The sequence below is a fragment of the Aotus nancymaae genome, unplaced genomic scaffold, assembly GCF_030222135.1.
Source record: "Aotus nancymaae isolate 86718 unplaced genomic scaffold, 86718_ANA_hifiasm-v0.15.2.pri h1tg000004l, whole genome shotgun sequence".
NCBI classification, from domain to species: domain Eukaryota; kingdom Metazoa; phylum Chordata; class Mammalia; order Primates; family Aotidae; genus Aotus; species Aotus nancymaae.
Window position 1 is genome coordinate 14,726,287 of NW_026988415.1, and position 20,373 is coordinate 14,746,659.

At 43.8% G+C, this 20,373-nt stretch overlaps 1 protein-coding gene across 3 annotated transcripts in view; it reads left to right on the plus strand.

Annotated features, from left to right (window-relative positions):
* Positions 1 to 20,373, plus strand: part of PLAC1 (placenta enriched 1) — a 193,413-nt gene that overhangs the window by 89,420 nt on the left and 83,620 nt on the right. For 2 of the 3 annotated variants that reach the window (XM_012474304.3, XM_012474306.3), the window contains exon 1: positions 14,196 to 14,340. The exons of the other annotated variant lie outside the window; for it this stretch is intronic. The gene's annotated coding sequence lies outside the window, so the exon portion shown is untranslated. Of the gene's footprint in view, positions 1 to 14,195; positions 14,341 to 20,373 lie in introns of those variants that run through there. 3 annotated transcript variants of the gene reach the window in all.

Below are 20,373 nucleotides of genomic sequence, written 5' to 3' on the forward strand. Positions count from 1 at the left end.
CCACGTGTTGGTGATGCATAAAATGTAACCCAATGACTTGGGAGGGTTTTGCTTGATTTATGAGGCCAGGGCAGAACTCCTTTATTCAGAAGACTAGACTCATGAATGCAACTTATGACTACTTTGGTTTTTGTTTCACTGGTGATATGGTTTGGATTTGTGTCTCTGGCCAAATCTTGTGTCAAATTGGAGGAGGGGCCTGGTTGGAGGTGACTGGATCACGAGGGTGGATTCCCTTCTTGCTGTTGTCCTGATACTGAGAGAGTTCTCATGAGGTCTGATGGTTTAAAAGTGTGTGGCACTTTCCCAGTTGCTCTCTCTCTCTCCTGGTAAGATGTGCTTGCTTCCCCTTCACCTTCTGCCATGATTGTAAGTTTCCTGAGGCCTCCCAGTCATGCTTCCTGTTAAGCCCGCAGGACTGTGAGTCAATTAACCTCTTTTCTTCATAAATTACCCAGTCTCAGATAGTTCTTTATAGAAGTCTGGAGTGACAGTTACAACTGGTCATATCATACATTGACTTACAGTGACCCGTCATTAGATACCCCTAAGCTTCCCCCCGTTCCCTCCTTTTAAACATGTTTTACCATTAGGCCAGTTTTTTCCTGTTTCATATTTGTGCAATTGATTTTTTGGACCAAATTACAACATTTTACCTCTATTTCTGTACATTTCATTTTACATCTATTACATCTGTTAAATATTATTTTACTAAAAATACTCTGTCATGCCAGTCTATTAAGCTAGTTTGTGATTTAGGAGGACAGAAAGCCCTTTGCATTTACTCAGGGGCCTGTATATAAAACTTATACCACTGGGCTATCACAGAGAGAAACTTGGTCTTAGCCAAAAGTTGAATTCCTGACACCCAAGATGTCATAGGAGTTTCACCTCATGAGGTTAAATTTTTTTTTAACAAATGAAGAACCAAGGCAATCATATTATGCTTTGGCTCAGTAGAATAATGCAAGGAACTCCCAAGCATATTATAGATAACAGCCTTCTCAGAAAGATCCCCAACTGCTCACCATGTGATTGAATTGGAACTGTGAACTTGAAACCAGCAGGTTCTTTGTTAGGTAAGAATCTGGGAGGGGAGTTTGCAAAGGCCAAATCCTCAAGGCAGTGGGACATGATTGGCAAATGTGTCCGTGACTGCTAGCTCTTGGTGTGAGTTGCATGAACTAGGACATCTTCTTGTCTTATTTGCATGGCAGGGCTGGAGGCAACACTGTGACTTGGTGTTCATGGGACAACAAAATGACCAGCCAATTATTCTGTTCCATGGAAGCCAGTCAAAGCAGGTTACTTGGTGGTGGGCTCAGGGACTGGGATCCAGTGGCTTGTGAACTCAACCAGCTAGGCAGGCTGGCAAGATGGGCAAGCATACCAAACGTCACCCACCCCAATCCCCACCCTCACCCAGCTCCACATTCTTGAGGTTTTCGTTCACCAAACCTGAATGAGAGAATAACTGCCTGACTGCTAATTATTCCTGGAAATGGCATGATATGAAGTCTGCAAACATTTTCTGCAAACATTGACCCACAAGAGGCGAGCTGTTGAATTTTGGAAGCTGGGAGGCAGGAGGTAGGAGGGGGCTCAGGAGGCATTCCTCAAGCATGAGGCAGTCGGGTCCCATTGCCTGCTGGATTTCTGCTGTAAGGTCAGCAGGAAACAGATGCGTGGAGGACAGTCCCCAAAGTGGCATGGGACCACCCAGGGGTGTTAGACTTTTCAGGTGAACATAGAAGGCTGGACTGGGAGCTCCTAGGTAGCAAGAGCTGGATTGTTGGTGCCTTTCTGTTGTCAAAAAACTGTTTCAGCTGCCCCCCAGCCAAACTTTGCTTGCACACATGTTTTCCAGAGACAGAGACAAAAATGTGTTTCTCAGGGTGGGGGTGGGGTGGGAAGACTGGAGTGACAGTTACATTAGCCGTATGCGGGGCCATCCTCATCACCTCGGCATTTCCTGGAGATGGTTACAGCCTAGCCTCCTGTGAACCCCAGCCAAGGTTCTTTCAAGATCCAGGGCAAGCCCCATGGCCAAGAACAGGCTGGCCTGACTCAGAGGCAGAAATAGGAGACTTCAGGGAGAGTAGCCAGGCATGTAGCCCCCTCCACCGCCAAGCCCACCGCCTGCTTCAGCCTTGTCTTCCACTACTGTGGGCATCCAGCTCCAGAAACGCCAGGCTGCCCCAGCATCCTACTCACATCAGGCAGTTCTCAGCTGCTCTGCCACTGCTCGTGCCTCTTCCCCCGTCCCAAGTACTCTTTCCCCACTGCTTCTTTCTCCTAATTCCTACTCATTCTGCAAGACTCTCCTCCGGGATCACCTCAGTTGGAAAGCCTTCCTGGATTCCCTCTATCTGACTTTGGCCTTCTCCTCTGTGCTCCCCGACAAAATGTTGTATTTCCTCCAATCACAGCATTTCTCAGCCTAGAGAATAATAGCTCACACTCCTCTCCAGCTTACAATGTACAAGTCACTGTTCTACCTTCTTTACACATATTAACATCAGTATCTTGATTTTATTGATGAGGGACCTGAGAAATTCAGAGGTTAAGTAACTTGCCCAACATCACACAGCTAGGGAATGGTGAAGTCAGGATTTGAACCCAAGCTGTCTGTCTCCGAAGTATGTCCCGCTGGGAAATGAACCCTTTGAGGGCAGGTGAGTCAAATCATCCCTGAATTCTCAGAGTGGGCACTCCAGAGATGTTGGGTGGACTTAACTGAACCACATGAAACCAGGAAGACCATAGGGAAGATCCTGGAAAGATGGGATGGGCCAAAAAAGAGGTAGCCCCTAATGACTCACACACCTCTCCCTCCTGCACCTGTGGATGGATATTCAGGCATAACAGATCCTCCTGTGGGTGATTTCTGGGGAGCACAAAGGCCAGAACGATGTGTGAGGCCCCACCTTGGGAAGCAGCCTCTGGGAGGCCGTTTTCCAAGGCCAGACCCATTTTCGCTGGACCTGCCTGCTCTGTTGCCACCCAGTGTAGCCACTACTGCTCATTTGGTTTTGGTTAAAGACCACAATGTACTTGCTCACTGCAGGAGGAGGGTGGGGTGGGAGAGGGCTTGGCTTCTCTTTGTTTGGAGTGTTCACACTTAGCCCATCCTGCCCCGATCTCAGGGAAATTTGGAGAGGTCAGGAGGAGATCTTTCCCGGTCCTAGAATTTTCTGTCTTCAGCCTTGAAACCTTCATGTGAAAGCACCTGTGTGGAATTCCTATAGACAAGTGTGAGCTGGCCATTATGGCCAGATTTAGACCCATCACTAGTCCTTACCGGGGCCCTTGGAGGCCCTTTTGAGGAAATAAACAGATATCCCTTAAAAAAACAAACAAACAAACAAACAAAAAAAAAAACTAGAACGTGTTACCCAGGATCCAGAATACTGAATTGTAAGTCTGGGCATCCAACTCTACACAGAGTGACTCTGGGTGTGGGTGCCGGAGTAGGTCTGCCTGGACTGACATCTTAGCCCTGCCATTTGATATATGTGTGGCTTTAAGTTTAGAGTTGTGCAACCATCATTACTAATTCCAGAATATTGTCATTACTCCAAAAAGAAACGGCACCCGTTAAACAGTCATTCCCATTCTCTCCCCACTCCATCCTCTGGCAACTCCTAATCTCTTTCCGTCTCTATGGATTTGCCTATTCTGAATAGCTCATATAAATGGAATCATGCATATGTGATCTTTGTGTCTGGCTTCTTTCACTTAGCATTATGTTTTCAAGGTTCATCCATGTTGTAGTATGCATTAGCCCTCCATTCTTGTTTATGACTGAGTAATATGACAGTGCCACATTTCGTTTAGCCGTTTGTTAGTTGATGGGCATTTGGGTTGTTTCCATTTTTTGCCTGTTGTGAATACTGCTGAACATTTGTTTACAAGTGTTTGTGTGGATCTGTGTTCAATACCCCTGGATGTGTGTGTGTACCTAGGAGTGGAATTGCTGGGTCATAGGGTAACTCCACAGTTAACATTTTTTTTTGAGACAAGGTCTCATTCTGTCACTTACGCTAGAGTGCAGTGGTAAGGTCTTGGCTCACTGCAGTCTCAAACTCCTAGTCTCAAGCAGTTCTTCTGCCTCAGCCTCCTGAGTAGCTGGGACTACAGGCATGCACCACCACACCTAGCTATTTTTTAAATGGTTTTTATAGAGATAGGGTCTCCCTGCATAGCCCAGGCTGATCTCAAACTCCTGACCTCAAGTGATCTTACTGCCTTGACCTCCCAAAGTGCTGGGATTACAGGTGTGAGCCACTGTGCCTGGTCCATGTTTAACTTTTGAGGAACTGCCAAACTGTTTTCAAAGCAGCTGCATATTACAACACCATCAGCAATGTGTAAGCATTCTGATTTCTCCACATTCTCACCGTCACTTGTTATTTTCCATTGTATTTTTTTATTACAGCCATCCTAATAGGTGTGAGGTGGTACCTTACTGTGGTTTGGAATTGTGTTACCCTAATTGTTGATGTTGAGCATATTTTTATGTGCTCAGTGGGCATTTGTGTATCTTTTTTTAGAAGACAGTCTATTCAGATCCTTTGATCATTTTTAATTGGGTTATTTGTCTTTTTACTTTATGGAGTTTTAAGTGTTCTGTATGTAATCTCGATACAAGTCTCTTATGTGATATATAATGTCCAAAATTTTTCTCTCATTCCATGGGTGGTCTCTTCACTTTTTTGGTTGTGTGCTTTGAAGCATAAAGGCTCTTAATTTTCATGAAGTCTCCCTTTCATCAAAGAAAAAAGAGACGTATTTTTTTCCGTGGTTGCTTGTGCTTTTGGTGTCAAATCTAAGATTTACACGTATGTTTATTTCTAAGAGTTTTATAGTTTTGGCTCTTACATTTTGACCTTTGGTATACTTTTATTTAATTTTTGCACATGGTGTAAGGTAAAGGTCCCGCTCCATTCTTTTGCATGTGGCGATACAGTTGTCCCAGCACCATTTGTTTAAAAGACTATTCTTTCCCCTATTGAATTGTCTTGATGCCCTTGTTGAAAGTAAATTAACCATAAATGTGAGGGTTTACTTCTGGTCCACAGCACTTTTAACTGACAGAAAAGAATGGTCAGATATGGAGGGCCTACAATAGTCCCAGTGTCTCAGCCTAGCACACCAAGAAAGAAGCCTCTCATTCCTCCATCTACTTGGTAGAGAAAGGATCGCTCCCCAAGGAAATGGTGGTCACTGACATTAGGTCTAATGACTCAACCTGGAAGGAGATCACGTGGAAAAGTTACGCGTGTTTGCAGAACCAACCTTCCTTTCTCTGGAAAGTTAGGCTTCAGTGTAGACCCTATTCCTCTTTCTGAGCATGCTGTCGTGAGTTTAAGAAAATCTTTTCTCCTTTCCCCTTAGCTGGGAAGTTCATCCAATGTTCACCCTCCTGAGACTGCACACTCGCAATTTAAGCTATAGTTAGAGCACAGAATTTCAGAAAGCAGAGGGGTTTGGTTGCATTTTTTTGTTTCTCGAAGGAAAAATGTTCTTGCTTGCATCTTCTTTGCTCCTCACACAGCTTAACACTTTGGGCAGCCCCCCAGCAAGTGGCAATGAAATTCCTCTGGACATGTCCTTCCCACTTTTGCTGGGAAGCGAGCACCTCACAGTTGCAGTGGACTTCCCAGGACAGAAAAAGAACGTGATCTCCCACTAGCTTTGGCCCTACCTAGCACCTAAGGATCCTGACTCATGCCTTCAGGAGATTCTTGACCTCTTGACTATAGGGTTCCCTGAGTTAGGGAAGGCAGAATGGCAGAGTGAAGAGGGGATAGGCTTTGATAGCAGACAATCTGGGTTTGAGTCCCTGATTCTGCATTCACTTGCTATGGCAGGCACATAGATGCACTGCTTGGATCCCCTGTCAAGAAAGAACCCGCTGACCAGCTGGAAGGAGTGTGGTTACTTGACAGCCTCCAGCTGTTAGCTCCTTCGGGGTCTGCCTCAGCTTTTGAGCCAAGGTCATGCTGTTCTTGAGGTGGCCCCTAGCCAATGACTGATGAAGGAGGTGATACAAAGCCCATTTCCACCACCCAGAAGACTCCTCTAAAAGGCAGTATTTGCTCCAGAGCTCCCCATTAGGTACAGACTTTGACAGGTCTGCATTGTGCTCTGGGCTCCTCTTGCCTGGTCCTGCTTTCAAACCCTTTTCTTTCACAGATTTTTCCTGCTAAACTTCTTGCACTCCCAACTGTCGGAGCATCTGCTTCACAGAGAACTCAACCTGTCTCTCTCAGCTTGTGTCTCCTCCCCTGTGACAGGGGAATAATGGCATCATCCCACAGGGTTGGTAAAAAGATTAGAACTAAGTAAAATACCTGCCACAAAGGAGGCATTCCATCAAAGGGAGCTGTTACTACTAGGGAATCTATCATTTCCATAGCTACATCCTAACTTTTAAACAAAATAGGCCTACCCATAATAATTCAAACCTGGAAATAGCCCCAATGTCCATCAACAGAAGAATGGGTAAATGCATTGTGCTGGGTCCATACAATATAATTCTAATCAGCAATAAAATGGGTAAATCTCATCAGCATTAGATTGAGCTAAAGAAACCAGACACACAAAAACTATATGTTGTATGATTCCTTTTCTCTAAAATGTGAGAATAGACAAAACTAATGGGTGATGGTAAAAGCCAGTGACTCAGTGGTGATCCTTAGGGAATAATGACCAGGGGCAAGAGGGAACCTTCTAAGGAGCTGGAAATGTTCTCTATCTTGATCTAGATTCTGATGTTACACACACACACACAAACACACACACATACACACACACACACAAACACATATACACATATACCCACAAACACACACACATACACAGATACACACAGACACAGACATATACACACAAGCATAGACAAACACACACAGACACACACACAGACACACACACCTACACACACACACACACTCCAAAATCACAAAGCTTGCAATTAAGGTTAATATACTTTATGCACCTACCTGCGTATGTTATGGCTGCATTTTTACAAAGGGAAATATAGTGGTGAGTTTTTAAAAATTATTAATTACCATATGTACATGTTAAGTTTTTTAAATTTAGAAAATGCAGAAAAATAGAAAGAAAAAAACTCCTATGGCCCCACCTTCCAAAGATAACCAGTAGAGACATTTTAGATATTGCATTGCATTCTCTAACCCTCTTATGGCTCTACTTCTCTACGGTCTCGCTCTGGCTCAAGGAGAAAGAAAGTTCCACTATCATTTAAAGGAAGTTCCACCATCATTTCCACCTTCTTGGAAATAGTGCTTCTCACCCCTCTTTCACTCCTTCCCTCAGATAAAACCTGAACCTTAATAGTGCCAAAATGTCAACGTCCTCATCTGCACATCCCCTTGCACTGCATCTTCTGGGCCTCTGGCTGCCTTTCCGGACAGCCAGGTCACGAAGCCAGGTTCACTGTGTCTTCTGCCTTTACAGGAGTTGAAAGGCTAACTCAGGCCCCAAAGGACTTTCTGATGGGAATGTACCAATGCTCCCCAAGGCCGAAATGGTGCAGGTTCCGAGCAGCCAAGCTTTTTGCCTGGCAGTTGTGTGAATTATGAGAGAAGGGCAATTTCTAGCTTGCTTAGATGACCAGGAACTATCAAGGTGACCCTGTAGGAAACATCTCAAGGCAGAATATAATCAAAATCAGGCATGTGAAAAACTGGGGCTTTCTTCCTAGACAGCTGGTTCTCAAAGTGTGGCTCCCAGACCTACAGCATCAGGATCAGCATCACTGGGGAACTAGTTAGAAATGCAAATGAGCGACAGGGGGGCCCACCAGGGACCTAGTTAAAGAAACTCTAGGAGTGGGACCCAGTCATCTGTTTTAACAGGCCCTCCGGGTAATTCTGAGGCACCCTCAAGTTTGAGAACCTCTGTTCTAGTGGTTTCTAAATTCCACTGCCAGAGAAAGCAAGGACACATTCACACGTGCTCTGCTCATGCACATAACCAGTGTCCTGTGTCCTTGGGATGACTTAGAGGCACACGCCAGGTCCATATAACTTCAAAGTCTCTTGTTCTTTATATCCTGAACCCAAGGAAACACATTTAACTTTTTTTTCTGTTAGCGGAACAAAGATGAAATATAGCCCAATGTTCCCTCAACAAAAAGATTTATTAATTTGTACTAATGACTGTTTAGAGAAAAACATAAAAACCAATGTCCTTGTTGAATGCTTCTCGAGGGCAAAATGTGGATGTTATCTGCAAAATCAACAAATTTGTCACCAAAGTGAAATGTTATCTTTTCCTGAAGACTTTCCCAGGCAACTCAAGGCCTCAAGAACTAGACAGCCTCCCCCATCACCATGATCAAATGAAGAGGGTTAGAACTTGCAGCCATAACTCAAATGCCTTAAGATGGCTCAGATGTCTGTTTGTTTTCAGGTTAGGAACTTTGCACAGACTCCCCTGAAGAAAAGGGACCATGAACCTATGCAGAGACTCAAGGAATCCTCACAGACCTATGCCCCTCCTTACCAGTGTGTTCTGGTAAAAGCTTAACAATGTGCGCGTGCGTGTGTGCACACACACACACACACATAAATTTATGTATGTGTATATATATACATATATCTTTATTCTAAATGTATAGCACATGATCCAAAAATAATAAAATATACAATATTCATTCTTGTAAGTTTCTTACAGCTAATTAACACTCATACTTATGCTTTAGTTGATTTTTACCTAATTCTTGTATCCATATCCAACCTAAGGTGGCAATTAACAAACAAGCGTGGTTCTGACATAAATGTTGGTTTAAATTAATGATTAACACAAAAGCAAAAAAGCAAAATGCATGTCGAAATTTCTTTGACTCACATCAGTGACACAAATGACTTCTTTACTAAATCAGATAGTAGTCTTTAAATACTGGAAGGATATTTCCTGAATTTTTTTGTGCTCTTTGCAATGTAACAGCTACAGAGACAACACAATTTTTAAGTTTCGGCTGTGCTATTAACATTTCCTCTGTCTTTCTTAAGCCTAGATCAGGGGTGGTCAAACATATTTTGTTAAGCCAGATAGTAAATATTTTAGGCTTTTTTTTTTTTTTTGAGATGGGGTCTCGCTTTATCACCCATGCCGGAGTATGGTGGTATGATCTCAGCTCATTGAAACCTTCACCTCCCAAGTTCAAGCAATTCTCCTGCCTCAGCCTACCAAGTAGTTGGGACGACAGTCGTGCACCACTATGCCTGGCTACTTTTTGTGTTTTTTACAGAGATCAGGTTTTGTCATGTTGCCCTGACTGGTCTTGAACTCCTGCACTCAGGCGATCCTCCTGCCTCAGCTTCCCAAAGTGCTGGGATTACAGGCATGAGCCACCATGCCTGGCTAAATATGTCAGGCTTTGTAGTCACATAGTCATTCTCATTTTTTTTAACAACACTTTAAAAATATAAAAACCATCCTTTGCTTGTGGGCTACACAGAAACAGACTGTGGAGAAAGTTATCAACTCTTGGTCAAGACAATCAACACAATAGATTAAGCACTGCTTTGTAGCATTTGCTAGTTTTCGTGACATAAATAGTCCTACCATGGCCAACTTCAGACTACACAACTTGATGTCACTGAATATGGAGTTGGGAAGACATGCCCAGTGGCAGAACATTATATAGTATTTCTGCTATACTGATACAAAAAATGTAAGTAACCTCAAGAACATGAATAATAGCAAAGTGTAGTAAAATAATTAGAAAAGGATGAGTTTTGCATATGTATTAGCTTTACGAGTTTTTTTGGTTTTGTTTTTTGAGACAAGGTTTCATTCTGTTACCCAGGCTGGAGTGCAGTGGCATGATCATAGCTCACTGCAGCCTCGATCTCCTGGGCTCAAACGATCCTCCTGCCTCAGCTGGGACCACAGGTGTGTGCCACCACACCCAGCTAATTTTTTAAACATTATTTTTTTGTAGAGATGAGGTCTCCTTATTTCGCCCAGGCTGGTCTGGAACTCCTCGGCTCAAGTGATCCTCCCGCCTCAGCCTCCTAAAGTGTTGGGATTACGGTCACAAGCCACCACGCCCAGCCAAGCTTTGTTTTTCATATAATTTATTTAATTGTAAGGTTATATAATTTAATTTCTAATAATGACTGGATTTAACAACTCAGCTCTCAAAATTAATTTGTCTCTTGTGAGTTGGTATGAGCACACCACTGACCATAACAAATTTCACCCTGTCTTTTTTGTTGGGGGGTGGGTAAAAAGAGACTCTTCACTCCACTTGGTCCACTATTCCTTGTAACAAAAGAATTTACTACAGGGTTTCTTTGAAGCTGGGAGTTTCCCTGGCTCTTCTAAAATAGGAAATGATTTTAGATGTTATTTTTACGTATTTTCAAAAAGAGGTCTGTCTCTATTCTCAACTGCTTCCTGACCACCTTTTGCTTCCAAATAGTGAACTATTTAAAGGAAAAAGCAACTAATGTAGTGTGGTTTTAAGAAAAGCACATACTTTCCTCTTTCAGAAGCAGTTAAACAATACTTCTGCCCATAAAGTGGGGAAGAGTTAAAAAAGCTTTCCAAGTCTCCTCCCAGGGCTGTGATTTGCCTCTCATCTGCTCAGGTAATGCCACTCATGGTTCTAATTCATTTATTCAGCTGTTTGAGCATCTACCAACTGCCCACCAGTGTGCTGAGCCCCAGGGACACAGCAGAATGCAAGAGAGACATGGCCCCTGCTGAATAAATAATTATGCAGATCATTATTTACTTATACTTTTCATTAGCACCTTAAAGAAGATCATATAACGTAGCGGCCTGATCTATTCTGGGGGGCTCAGGATGTGCCATTTAACCTGACACCTGCAGAATGAGTAGAAAGTCATGCCAAGGAAGAGGCAAAAAGAAGTAGAACAGTCTCCTTCCAGGTGATGGGGACATCCCATACGATGCTTGCCCAAAGCACAGGCGCACATACAATACATACACAGGTATACAGTATATATTTGGTGTTAAAATTTAATGGGGGAAGAAATTAGAAAAAAAGACATCCAAAAAGGCTCCTGGGAGGAAGGCAATGATAATATTTTTAAAACAACATTGAGGCCGGGTGCAATGGCTCACACCTGTAATAATCCCAACACTTTGGGAGGCCGAGGTGGGCAGATCACGACGTCAGGAGATCGAGACCATCCTGGCCAACGTGGTGAAACCCCGTCTCTACTAAAAGTACAAAAAATTAGCTGGGCATGGTGGTACGTGCCTACAGTCCCAGGTAATTGGGAGGCTGAGGCAGGAGAATAACTTTAACCAGGGAAGCGGAGGTTGCAGTGAGCTGAGGTCACACCAATGCACTCCAGCCTGGGTGACAGAGCGAGACTCCATCTCAGAAAAAGAAAAAATAAAAAAAAAAATTGAGAAACATTGGTTTATATAAACAACTTGGTGTTCTTGAGCTATTATCATAGCAATGGCAGAGTTAAGAGGCTGACTCCTCCCATGAGGACTAGCTACAGACCTGCAGGCTCCAGTGGCTGATACTAAGACAGGAAGTTAGAGGATTCATGGTTTCCTACAACTCCAGAAAATATCCTCTGTTATCTTTCAAATATTGCCTCTTCCTCATTCTCTCTGTTCCCTCCTGGAACTCCAATTGGACACTTACTGGAATTTCTCATTCTGTCCTCCATGTAGGTTTACTTCCCTTTCTTTTCATCTCTTTATTTCTCTACTCTGCATTCCGGATAATTTCCTCAGCTCTATCTTCCGGTTCACTCATCCTCTCATCAACTGTGTTTAGTTTGTTGTTTAATCCCTCTTTTGAGTGTTCTTTTTTCCATTACAATGCCTATATTTCGATTCTTTTTCACATTCACCTGTATTTTTCAAACTGTTCTATTCTTGCCTTCTAGTTCCTATTCTTTTTTAAAATCTCTTTTGGCCAGGCATGGTGGCTCACGCCTGTAATCCCAGCACTTTGGGAGGCTGAGATGGGTGGATCACCTGAGGTCAGGAGTTCAAGACCAGCCTGGCCAACATGGTGAAATCTTGTCTCTACTAAAAAATACAAAAATTAGCCGGGTGTGGTGACAGGCACCGGTAATCCCAGCTACTCAGGAGGCTGAGGCAGGAGAATTGCTTATACCCACGAGGTAGAGGTTGCAGTGAGCTGAGATCACACCACTGCACTCCAGCCTTGGTGATAGAACAAGACTCTGTCTAAAAAAATAAATTAATTAATTAATTAAAAAATGAACATTTTCAGCATACTTATTTTAAAATCCCTTTCAGATTTGTCTATTAGCTGTGGTTCCTAAGGTATGAATTCTCCCATTGGTTGCACTGGTCTTATGGTGGCTTATTTCCTCATGGACTTAGTAAGTTCTAGCTATGCATTCATCCTCAGAGTCATAGTTACAAACACAGACTCATGTGCTATATACTACGTGGGTTTGAATTCTGGCTCTGCCACTTGGTAACTGTGTGACCTTAGGTTGGTTATTTAATCTCTCTGTTCTTCAGTTTCAGTATCTGGAAAACAGGGCTGTTCTACAAACGAGTTATTAGATTGGTGCCAAATTATTGCAGTTTTTGCCACTAATTGCAATGGCAAAACCTGCATCAACACAAATAATATAAGCCAAGCACTTAGGATAGCATCTGGCACATAGTTAAGCACTTGGCTAGTGTTATTACTGTTATTTGGCAGGAATTGTTTTACCTTGGAGTCTTGTGTACTTTGAGTTATGTGTCTGCCTACTCTCAGCTCAAAGTGGCCAGTACACTTCTGAACTGTGTTTTCTCCCCCATCCCCACATACAGGCCAGCACTTCCCACTGCTAACTTTCCATAGGCGCTCAGATTCCCCTCCTGTTCACACCCTGCCATTCAAACCCTTCCCTCAGGACGCATGACCACCTTTGGTTCTTCCGTAGGCTGTGTAGTTGCTGCTGTGGCTTTGAGCTCCCTCTTCATTTCTGGCACTACAATGTGTTTATTTTTGCTTTTGCTCTCTATGACATTTTTAAATTTTTCAAAAACAATGTGTTTGGAGCAGGGGAGGCGCTTCCTGCAGCAGCTTAGCCAACCATACTGCCCAGCAATCCCTGAAAATTCTTTTTTTTTTTTAAGTTCTGGAGTACACATGCAGGATGTGCAGGTTTGTTATGTAAGTAAACATGTGCCATGGTGGTTTGCTGCACTGATCAACCCATCACCTAGGTATTAAGCCCAGCATGCATTAGGTATTTTTCCTGAATGCTCTCCACCCGCCCCCGCCGCCGCCCGATAGGCCCCAGTATGTATTGTTCCCCTCCCTGTGTCCACGTGTTCTCATTCTCCCTGAACATTCTTCCTGAAGAGGCTTGCCTCTCATTTGGCAGTGGGCTCCTTGAAAGAACTCAGGACAAAGGCTGGATTCCTGGCGGGAAGGGACATATTTTATTTGTTTTGTATTCCCTATGCCTGATATACTTGACATATGTTTACTGAATAAAGAAATGAAAGACTACCTTGGCAACAGCAAGCACTACAAGTGGCCAGCTCACTGCTTGATTTCTCTAAGAATTACTACCACTGGGCTGTGCGCGGTGGCTCATGCCTGTAAGCCCAGCACTTTGGGAGGCCAAGGCGGGCAGATCACGAAGTCAGGAGATGGAGACCATCCTTTCTAAGACGGTGAAACCCCATCTCTACTAAAAATACAAAAAAATAGCCAGACGTGGTGACACATGCCTGTAATCCCAGCTACTCGGGAGACTGAGGCAGGAGAATTGCTTGAACCCGGGAAGCAGAGGTTGCAGTGAGCTGAGATAGTGCCACTCCAGCTTGGGCAACAGAGCAAGACTCTTTCTCAAAAAGAAAAAAAGAATTACCACCACCATGATGTGACCCTCTGCCCCACCCTTCTTCCTGTGAATGACCTCTGTCAAGGTGACATGGCTTCTAACACATGACTGTAGGTATCATTCAATCATTGATGATCTCAAGGGTGAATACCACATGTGGGTTTCTTTCACTCTGTAAACAAAATGCCAAACTGGGAAATGCTGTAGAAGCCACAGGTTATTCTGACTTTCAGAGTGTTGTTTTGAAAGCACCAGAGTAAAATGTTAAGCAGGTAGCTGATGCAATCTGGCAAAGTTAGTATGTAGCTCTATTTATATAAAGACACACACATATATCAGGCCATCAGCAGGATTTATATAAAGAGTAACTCTCCTATGAAGGTAAAGGCCACCCCCACTTCAGTTCCAGTGACTGAGATACATTTTTCCAATCCTGGGGGCAAATATAGATGCAGCAAGTTCCTTCTTCCCTTTGGAAATTTGGCAGGTAAGTCAAGTCTGTCACTGTTGCCACATTCTCTTGAGAGTTTATGACTGTGCACATGGCTTGTGTGAAAGCTTCGCTTAGGTCACCTTATGCCTTGGCAGCCAGCATGGTGTATGACGATTCAGGAAGACCCTGGAGTTTCCCAGATGGGGCCAGATCTGGCCATGCAATTATTGCCCTCCAGCTGGGAAATGTGACGTGGGGGTGATAAAGTGGCTGCTGAGAAGGAGGCAGTTAGACTCTGAATTTGGCCTATTCTTTATTTAAATCTAAAAATTGAACACACACACATAGATCTGAAATCACTATCATGCACACATGCACTCACACACGCACCACTCCCCAACTGCACAGGATATTCTTTAGGAATTCATGTGGAATTCCCCATAACACTATTCCCCAGTCCAATTGCCTATTCCTTCCCGTTTACTTACCATCTCATCATTCTTATCATTCTCTCTTCCTTTACTCTCCTACTTATTTGTTTTTGTTTGTTTGTTTGTTTTTGTTTTTTTGAGACAGAGTCTTGCTCTGTAGCCCAGGCTGGAGTGCAGTGGCACGATCTCGGCTTACTGCAACCTCTGCCTCCAGGTTCAAGTAATTCTTCTGCTTCAGCCTCCCAAGTAACTGGGACTGCAGGCACATGCCACCATGCCTGGCTAATTTTTTTTTTTTTTTTGTATTTTTAGTAGAGACAGGGTTTCATCATATTGGCCAGGCTGGCCTTGAACTCCCGACCTTATGATCCACTCGCCCTGGCCACCCAAAGTGCTGGGATTACAGGCATGAGCCACCACGCCTGGCCTACTCTCCTACTTATTTCTTTATCATTGCTTTCAACTGTCTGTGTTTCCGTTAACCCAGATGATCCGTTTCAGACTCTTTGAGAAAGAGACACAGACCCTAAATCCATTGTGAGCTGCTTTGCCTCATTCTCTCCCATGACCATAGAGAAGCGTGTCTCTGGACCTTGATTCTGAGAGGAAACAGATTCACGGAAGCTGTACCACCACCGATAGCACAATGCTACTCTCACGGTGGGCATTCTCATTTATAAAGAGTACTAGAATAAAATAAATTGCATCTAATCCCATCAGCTCTAATAACTCATCCTTCTTTCTATCAATATACTCTTCACTGTTACTACAGAGGCAGTAGGTAACAAATATGGGCTCTGTATTTAAACAGACTTGTGTTCAAGTTCCAGCTTCAGCAGTTAATAGCTGGATGACCCTGGGCAAGTTGCTGATCCTCTCTGAGCCTGTTTCTTTATCTGCTAAATTGGCATCAAATAGAATATACAAACAGTCCCCAACTTGCAATGGTTTGGCTTGTAGTTTTTTGACATTATGACAGGTTTATTAGGATATTGAATGTATTTTCTATATATGATATTTTTGATTTATGATGGGTTTATGGGGATGTAGCCCCATCATAAGTCAAGGAGCATCTGTATATTCAAGGTCCTGGACACATGATCGGTCCTCTATAAATAGGTGGAATTACTATGATTATTTAGATGATAGTTGCAGCCCTTCGTCCTTCCTGTCTCACTGGAGTTAGATGCAATCAGAGTTGAAAGGAGAACTCTAAAGATGAACAAAGCCTCTTCTCATGGTCAAGTGACAGCTCTGAGCTGCTGGATGCTCAACATAGCACTAGCTCTCTGGAAGGCTCTAGGAGAAACAATGGGTAGATCTACTCTTGCTCTCAAGGAGCCCCTACCATCCAAATGAACAGATATAATGAAAATGTCTACAAATATTAAAAAAAAAAAAAGGCTGGGCATGGTGGTTCATGTCTGTAATCCCAACACTTTGGGAAGCCAAGGCAGGAGGATCACTTTAGCTCAGGAGTTTAAGACCAGACTGGGCGATGTAGGGAGACACTGTCTCTACAAAAATTAAAAATAAAATGGCCAGGCATGGTGGTGCACACCTGTGGTCCTGGCTACCCAGGAGGCTCAGATGGGAAGATCACTTGAGTGCCCAGGAGATTGAAGCTGCAGTTAGCCATGATCACTCCACCGCACTCCAGCCTGGGGGACAGAGCACAACCCCATCTCAAAAAGGAAAAGAAAAAAAAGAGAATAAAACGTAAATATGAGTGGGCAATAAGACCAGTATCTGCTGAAGTAGTCCCTGTAGACGACAAGTGCTCTGGAAATTCACAGAGCGGGTGCTGCTGTGAATAAGAAGTCCTCCCACAGGAGGCAAGGCTTCAGTGGAGATTTATAGAAAGGATGAGGCTTGGAGTGACCCTAGAAAAAGTGGGAGCTCTGTGGGCAAGTGCTACTCAAACTTGAGAGGTAGGCACAACTGTTATTTCCAATTTACAGATAAGAAAATGGAAAGCCAGATAAGCCCAGTGACTTCTCTAAGGCCACTCAGCAAGTAATTGGCAGTGCTAGGATTTCGGTAGAGGTCTGTCTCTGTCTGGTGTTGAAGGCTATGTTCAAAGCTGGCTCTGACTGAAGAAAGATGGGAAATAGGAACTAGCCATCGATGGTTTTCCAGATAGGAGTGACATAGAAAGGGCAGTGTGTTTTCTGTATTCACAGTGCAGCAGATGTTCAGGGGAAGATTCTGGCACTAGAGGGGTCAATTAGGAGGCAGTTGCAATACTTTTGGGCTGAGGCATTGAAGGCCTGATCCAGGGTAGGGGCATGGTGGGACTAGAGAAGGCATTAAGCCATTAGACATGTCAAAGGGCAAAATCACAAGCTTGGGAACTGGCTCAATATGGAGAACGAAGGACAGCGGGATGATTAAAGAATCTGATCTGGGAACCAGAGGACTGGGCAATGCTGCTGCTAGGCATATTGGGAATGCATACTCATTTTAAGGTTGCTGTTTATATAAAACAGAGCCTGGTTTCTTTTATTACTATTGCTGTTCAATCCTTTTATTTAAAAAAAAGACCCACACACCACGAGAGTGCATGAGGGGCCTGGGCCAGGACTCTTTTCAAATGTGGCCGCACAGGCACACCCTGACTGTTCTGTGTGACCACTTGTAGATCTGTCTCATCTTTCAGTACAGTTTTTAGGATGGATTGCTTTTAGGATGAGTATGGTTTTAATCATTTTGTGCTCCGGGTAATGGTGGAACATCTGGGTAGAAAAAACAAATTCAGAATATGAGATATTCTACAAGACGACTAGCCTGGACTCTTCAAAAATTCAGTGTCACACACTAAAATTAGGAGCATGCACTGTTCTAGATTAAACAACATGAAAGAGACATAAGTAGCTGCAATACACAAACCTTGGTTCTGGATTCTGGATTTTACAAAGTTACAAAAGACATTTGGGGGCTATTGGGGCATTTGAATGTGGATTGGAAATTAGATGATATTAGGAGATTATTGTTTATCTTCTTAGCTGTGGTAATAGCTTGTGGTTAGGAGGGAGAATCTTCTTATTCTTTAAAGAGTCGTTCTGAAGAATTTAATGGAAATGTGTTATGATGTCTGTGACCTTCAAATATGTGTGTGTGTGTGTGGTGTGTGGTGTGTGTGTGGTGTGTAAATAGATTGATAGAAACAGAACTACACAGCGAATATGTTGAAATGTTAATAGTGGAGTCTTGGTGGTTATATGTGTGTAGATTGTTCTACTTCTTTGATCTATTTGTACATTTGAATTTTTTCAAAAAAATTCAGGGAAAAAATAATGCATGAACCTTGTAAAAAAAACAACAACAATACAATACAAAAGGGTATGGTGGGAACCTTTCTACCCCAGTCACCCACCACTCCTTCCCAGAAGCAGCCTCTGTTCACATTTCTTGAAATTTTAATCTGCATTTTACAAGCCTATGTGCTTGTAAATTCTGTTCATGAATAGATAGGTTCATGCTATGCATCTTTTTGTTAGCTACAAATAGACTCTCTTATCTATTCAACTGGGAGAATAGATGGTCAGTTAATTAAAAATCAGTAAAAATGGAAGTGCTTGAACCCACTAGGGAGCAGTGACCAAGCGCATGCAGCTTGCTGCGGGTATCAATCAGTGCATTTTACACAGGAAATGGAGAGTATCCTTCAATTGTGAGACTTGACTCCACAGACGTCAGCTAAGCAAGCTGCCACTGTAATGGTGGCAGCCTGCTTTTTTTCTCACTTCAGGAGCCTTCTTGAAGGTGTCAAGAAGGCCCAGGCTTTCCAACATGGCCCCTGAGCCACTGGTAGAACCTTCAGGAATGAGAGAGATGAGCCATCGGGCCTGGGAGAGCTGAAGTCAGCAAGTGCATGAGGGGCCTCGGCCAGGACTCTTTTCAAATGTGGCCGCACAGGCACACCCTGACTGTTCTGTGTGACCACTTGTAGATCTGTCTCATCTTTCAGTACAGTTTTTAGGATGGATTGCTTTTAGGATGAGTATGGTTTTAATCATTTTGTGCTCCGGGTAATGGTGGAACATCTGGGTAGAAAAAACATTGCCTAGGCTTCCTGAACTTGCCTGATCATAAGAATCATTTGGGTATTTGTCTAACAAGCTTTCCAGCTAGGGCAGTGCTGCCATACGCAGTTGGAGAACCAGGACTGGGGCTTCAGCGACAGGACTGGACTGAGGGATGGAAGTTCCACTAATGGTGCTAGTTAAAGGCCTGAGAATAGACAGAAAAGGCAGGACGCCAGAGAAATGCTGAAGTCCAAGGACGGAGCCCACTAACTCCCATATGAGCTTCCTCCCCCAATCCCTCCCCTCCAGGGATGATTGCCTCCTCTTGCAATCATGAGAGTCACATTTCCAAAGCATGTGCAGCTTTGAATATGAAAACCCTCCCCAACTGCCAGCACCTGGGCAAATTCAAATCGCATACTTGGACACAGGACTCCTCCTTGCAAATGGGAAGGATGATTGGAAAAATGTGACTTCAGAAACCAGATCTGGACTGAACTGAAATTGCCTGAAAAATGAAAGCCTTGGCACAATTAACAAAAAGGGACTGGATTCCTTTATTTATTTTATTTATTTGCAGCTAAATCCTGCACAGCTTGCAGACCTTGGGAGACAGCCATCCTGTTATCATTCCTGATATGAACTTGAATTTCTAAGAAATGACTTTTTTTAATGGCCTGTGGAATTGAACCCCTACTAGAAGCAGTCCTAAGACTCCCAGTCACAATGCTTTAAGAACATTCCTGAGACAAGAGCAGGAGCTCTGAGGGGCCTTGAGTGCCCAGACCCATGAAGCCATGTGCTGATCTCAAATTGGTCTCTTCAGGTGTCCTAGAAAACCCGGCTCTGCATCAAACTCGCCCTCTGAATTGGGACAAGGTAGAGCAAGTCCCAATGTCATTGTAGAGCAAGTCCCACAATGCCAGAGGACTGCATTGACTTGTCACACTGCCTGAAACGTTCACATTTCAGTGTCAAGCACTAAAGTCCCCTGTCTTCTCTAAATCAATGTGTCTCGGAGGTAAAGACAGGAACTCTAATTTTTTTTTTTTTTTTGAGACGGAGTTTTGCTCTTGTTACCCAGGCTGGAGTGCAATGGCTCGATCTCGGCTCACCACAACCTCCGCCTCCTGGGTTCAAGCAATTCTCCTGCCTCAGCCTCCCAAGTAGCTGGGATTACAGGCACGCGCCACCATGTCCAGCTAATTTTTTGTATTTTTAGTAGAGACGGGGTTTCACCATGTCAACCAGGATAGTCTCTATCTCTTGAGCTCGTGATCCACCTGCCTCAGCCTCCCAAAGTGCTGGGATTATAGGCGTGAGCCACCGCGCCCGGCCCTGTAATTTTTTTTAATACAATCAGCTTTTCACTTAAGGTTAAAAAGCAAGTGGGGAAGGGTGGGTAGTGATGTGTCTGGTTTTTGGTGTAAGCCTGGAGGGAGAGCAGGTGGTTAGGAGAGGGAAGGGTGTCAAGAAGACCCAGGCCTGCCATCATGGCCTCTGAGCCACTGGTAGAACCTTCGGGAATGAGAGAGATGAGCAGAGATGAGCCATCGGGCCTGGGGAGAGGTGAGGTCAGCAAGTGCAGCAAGTGCATCAGGGGCCTGGGCCAGGACTCTTCTCATATG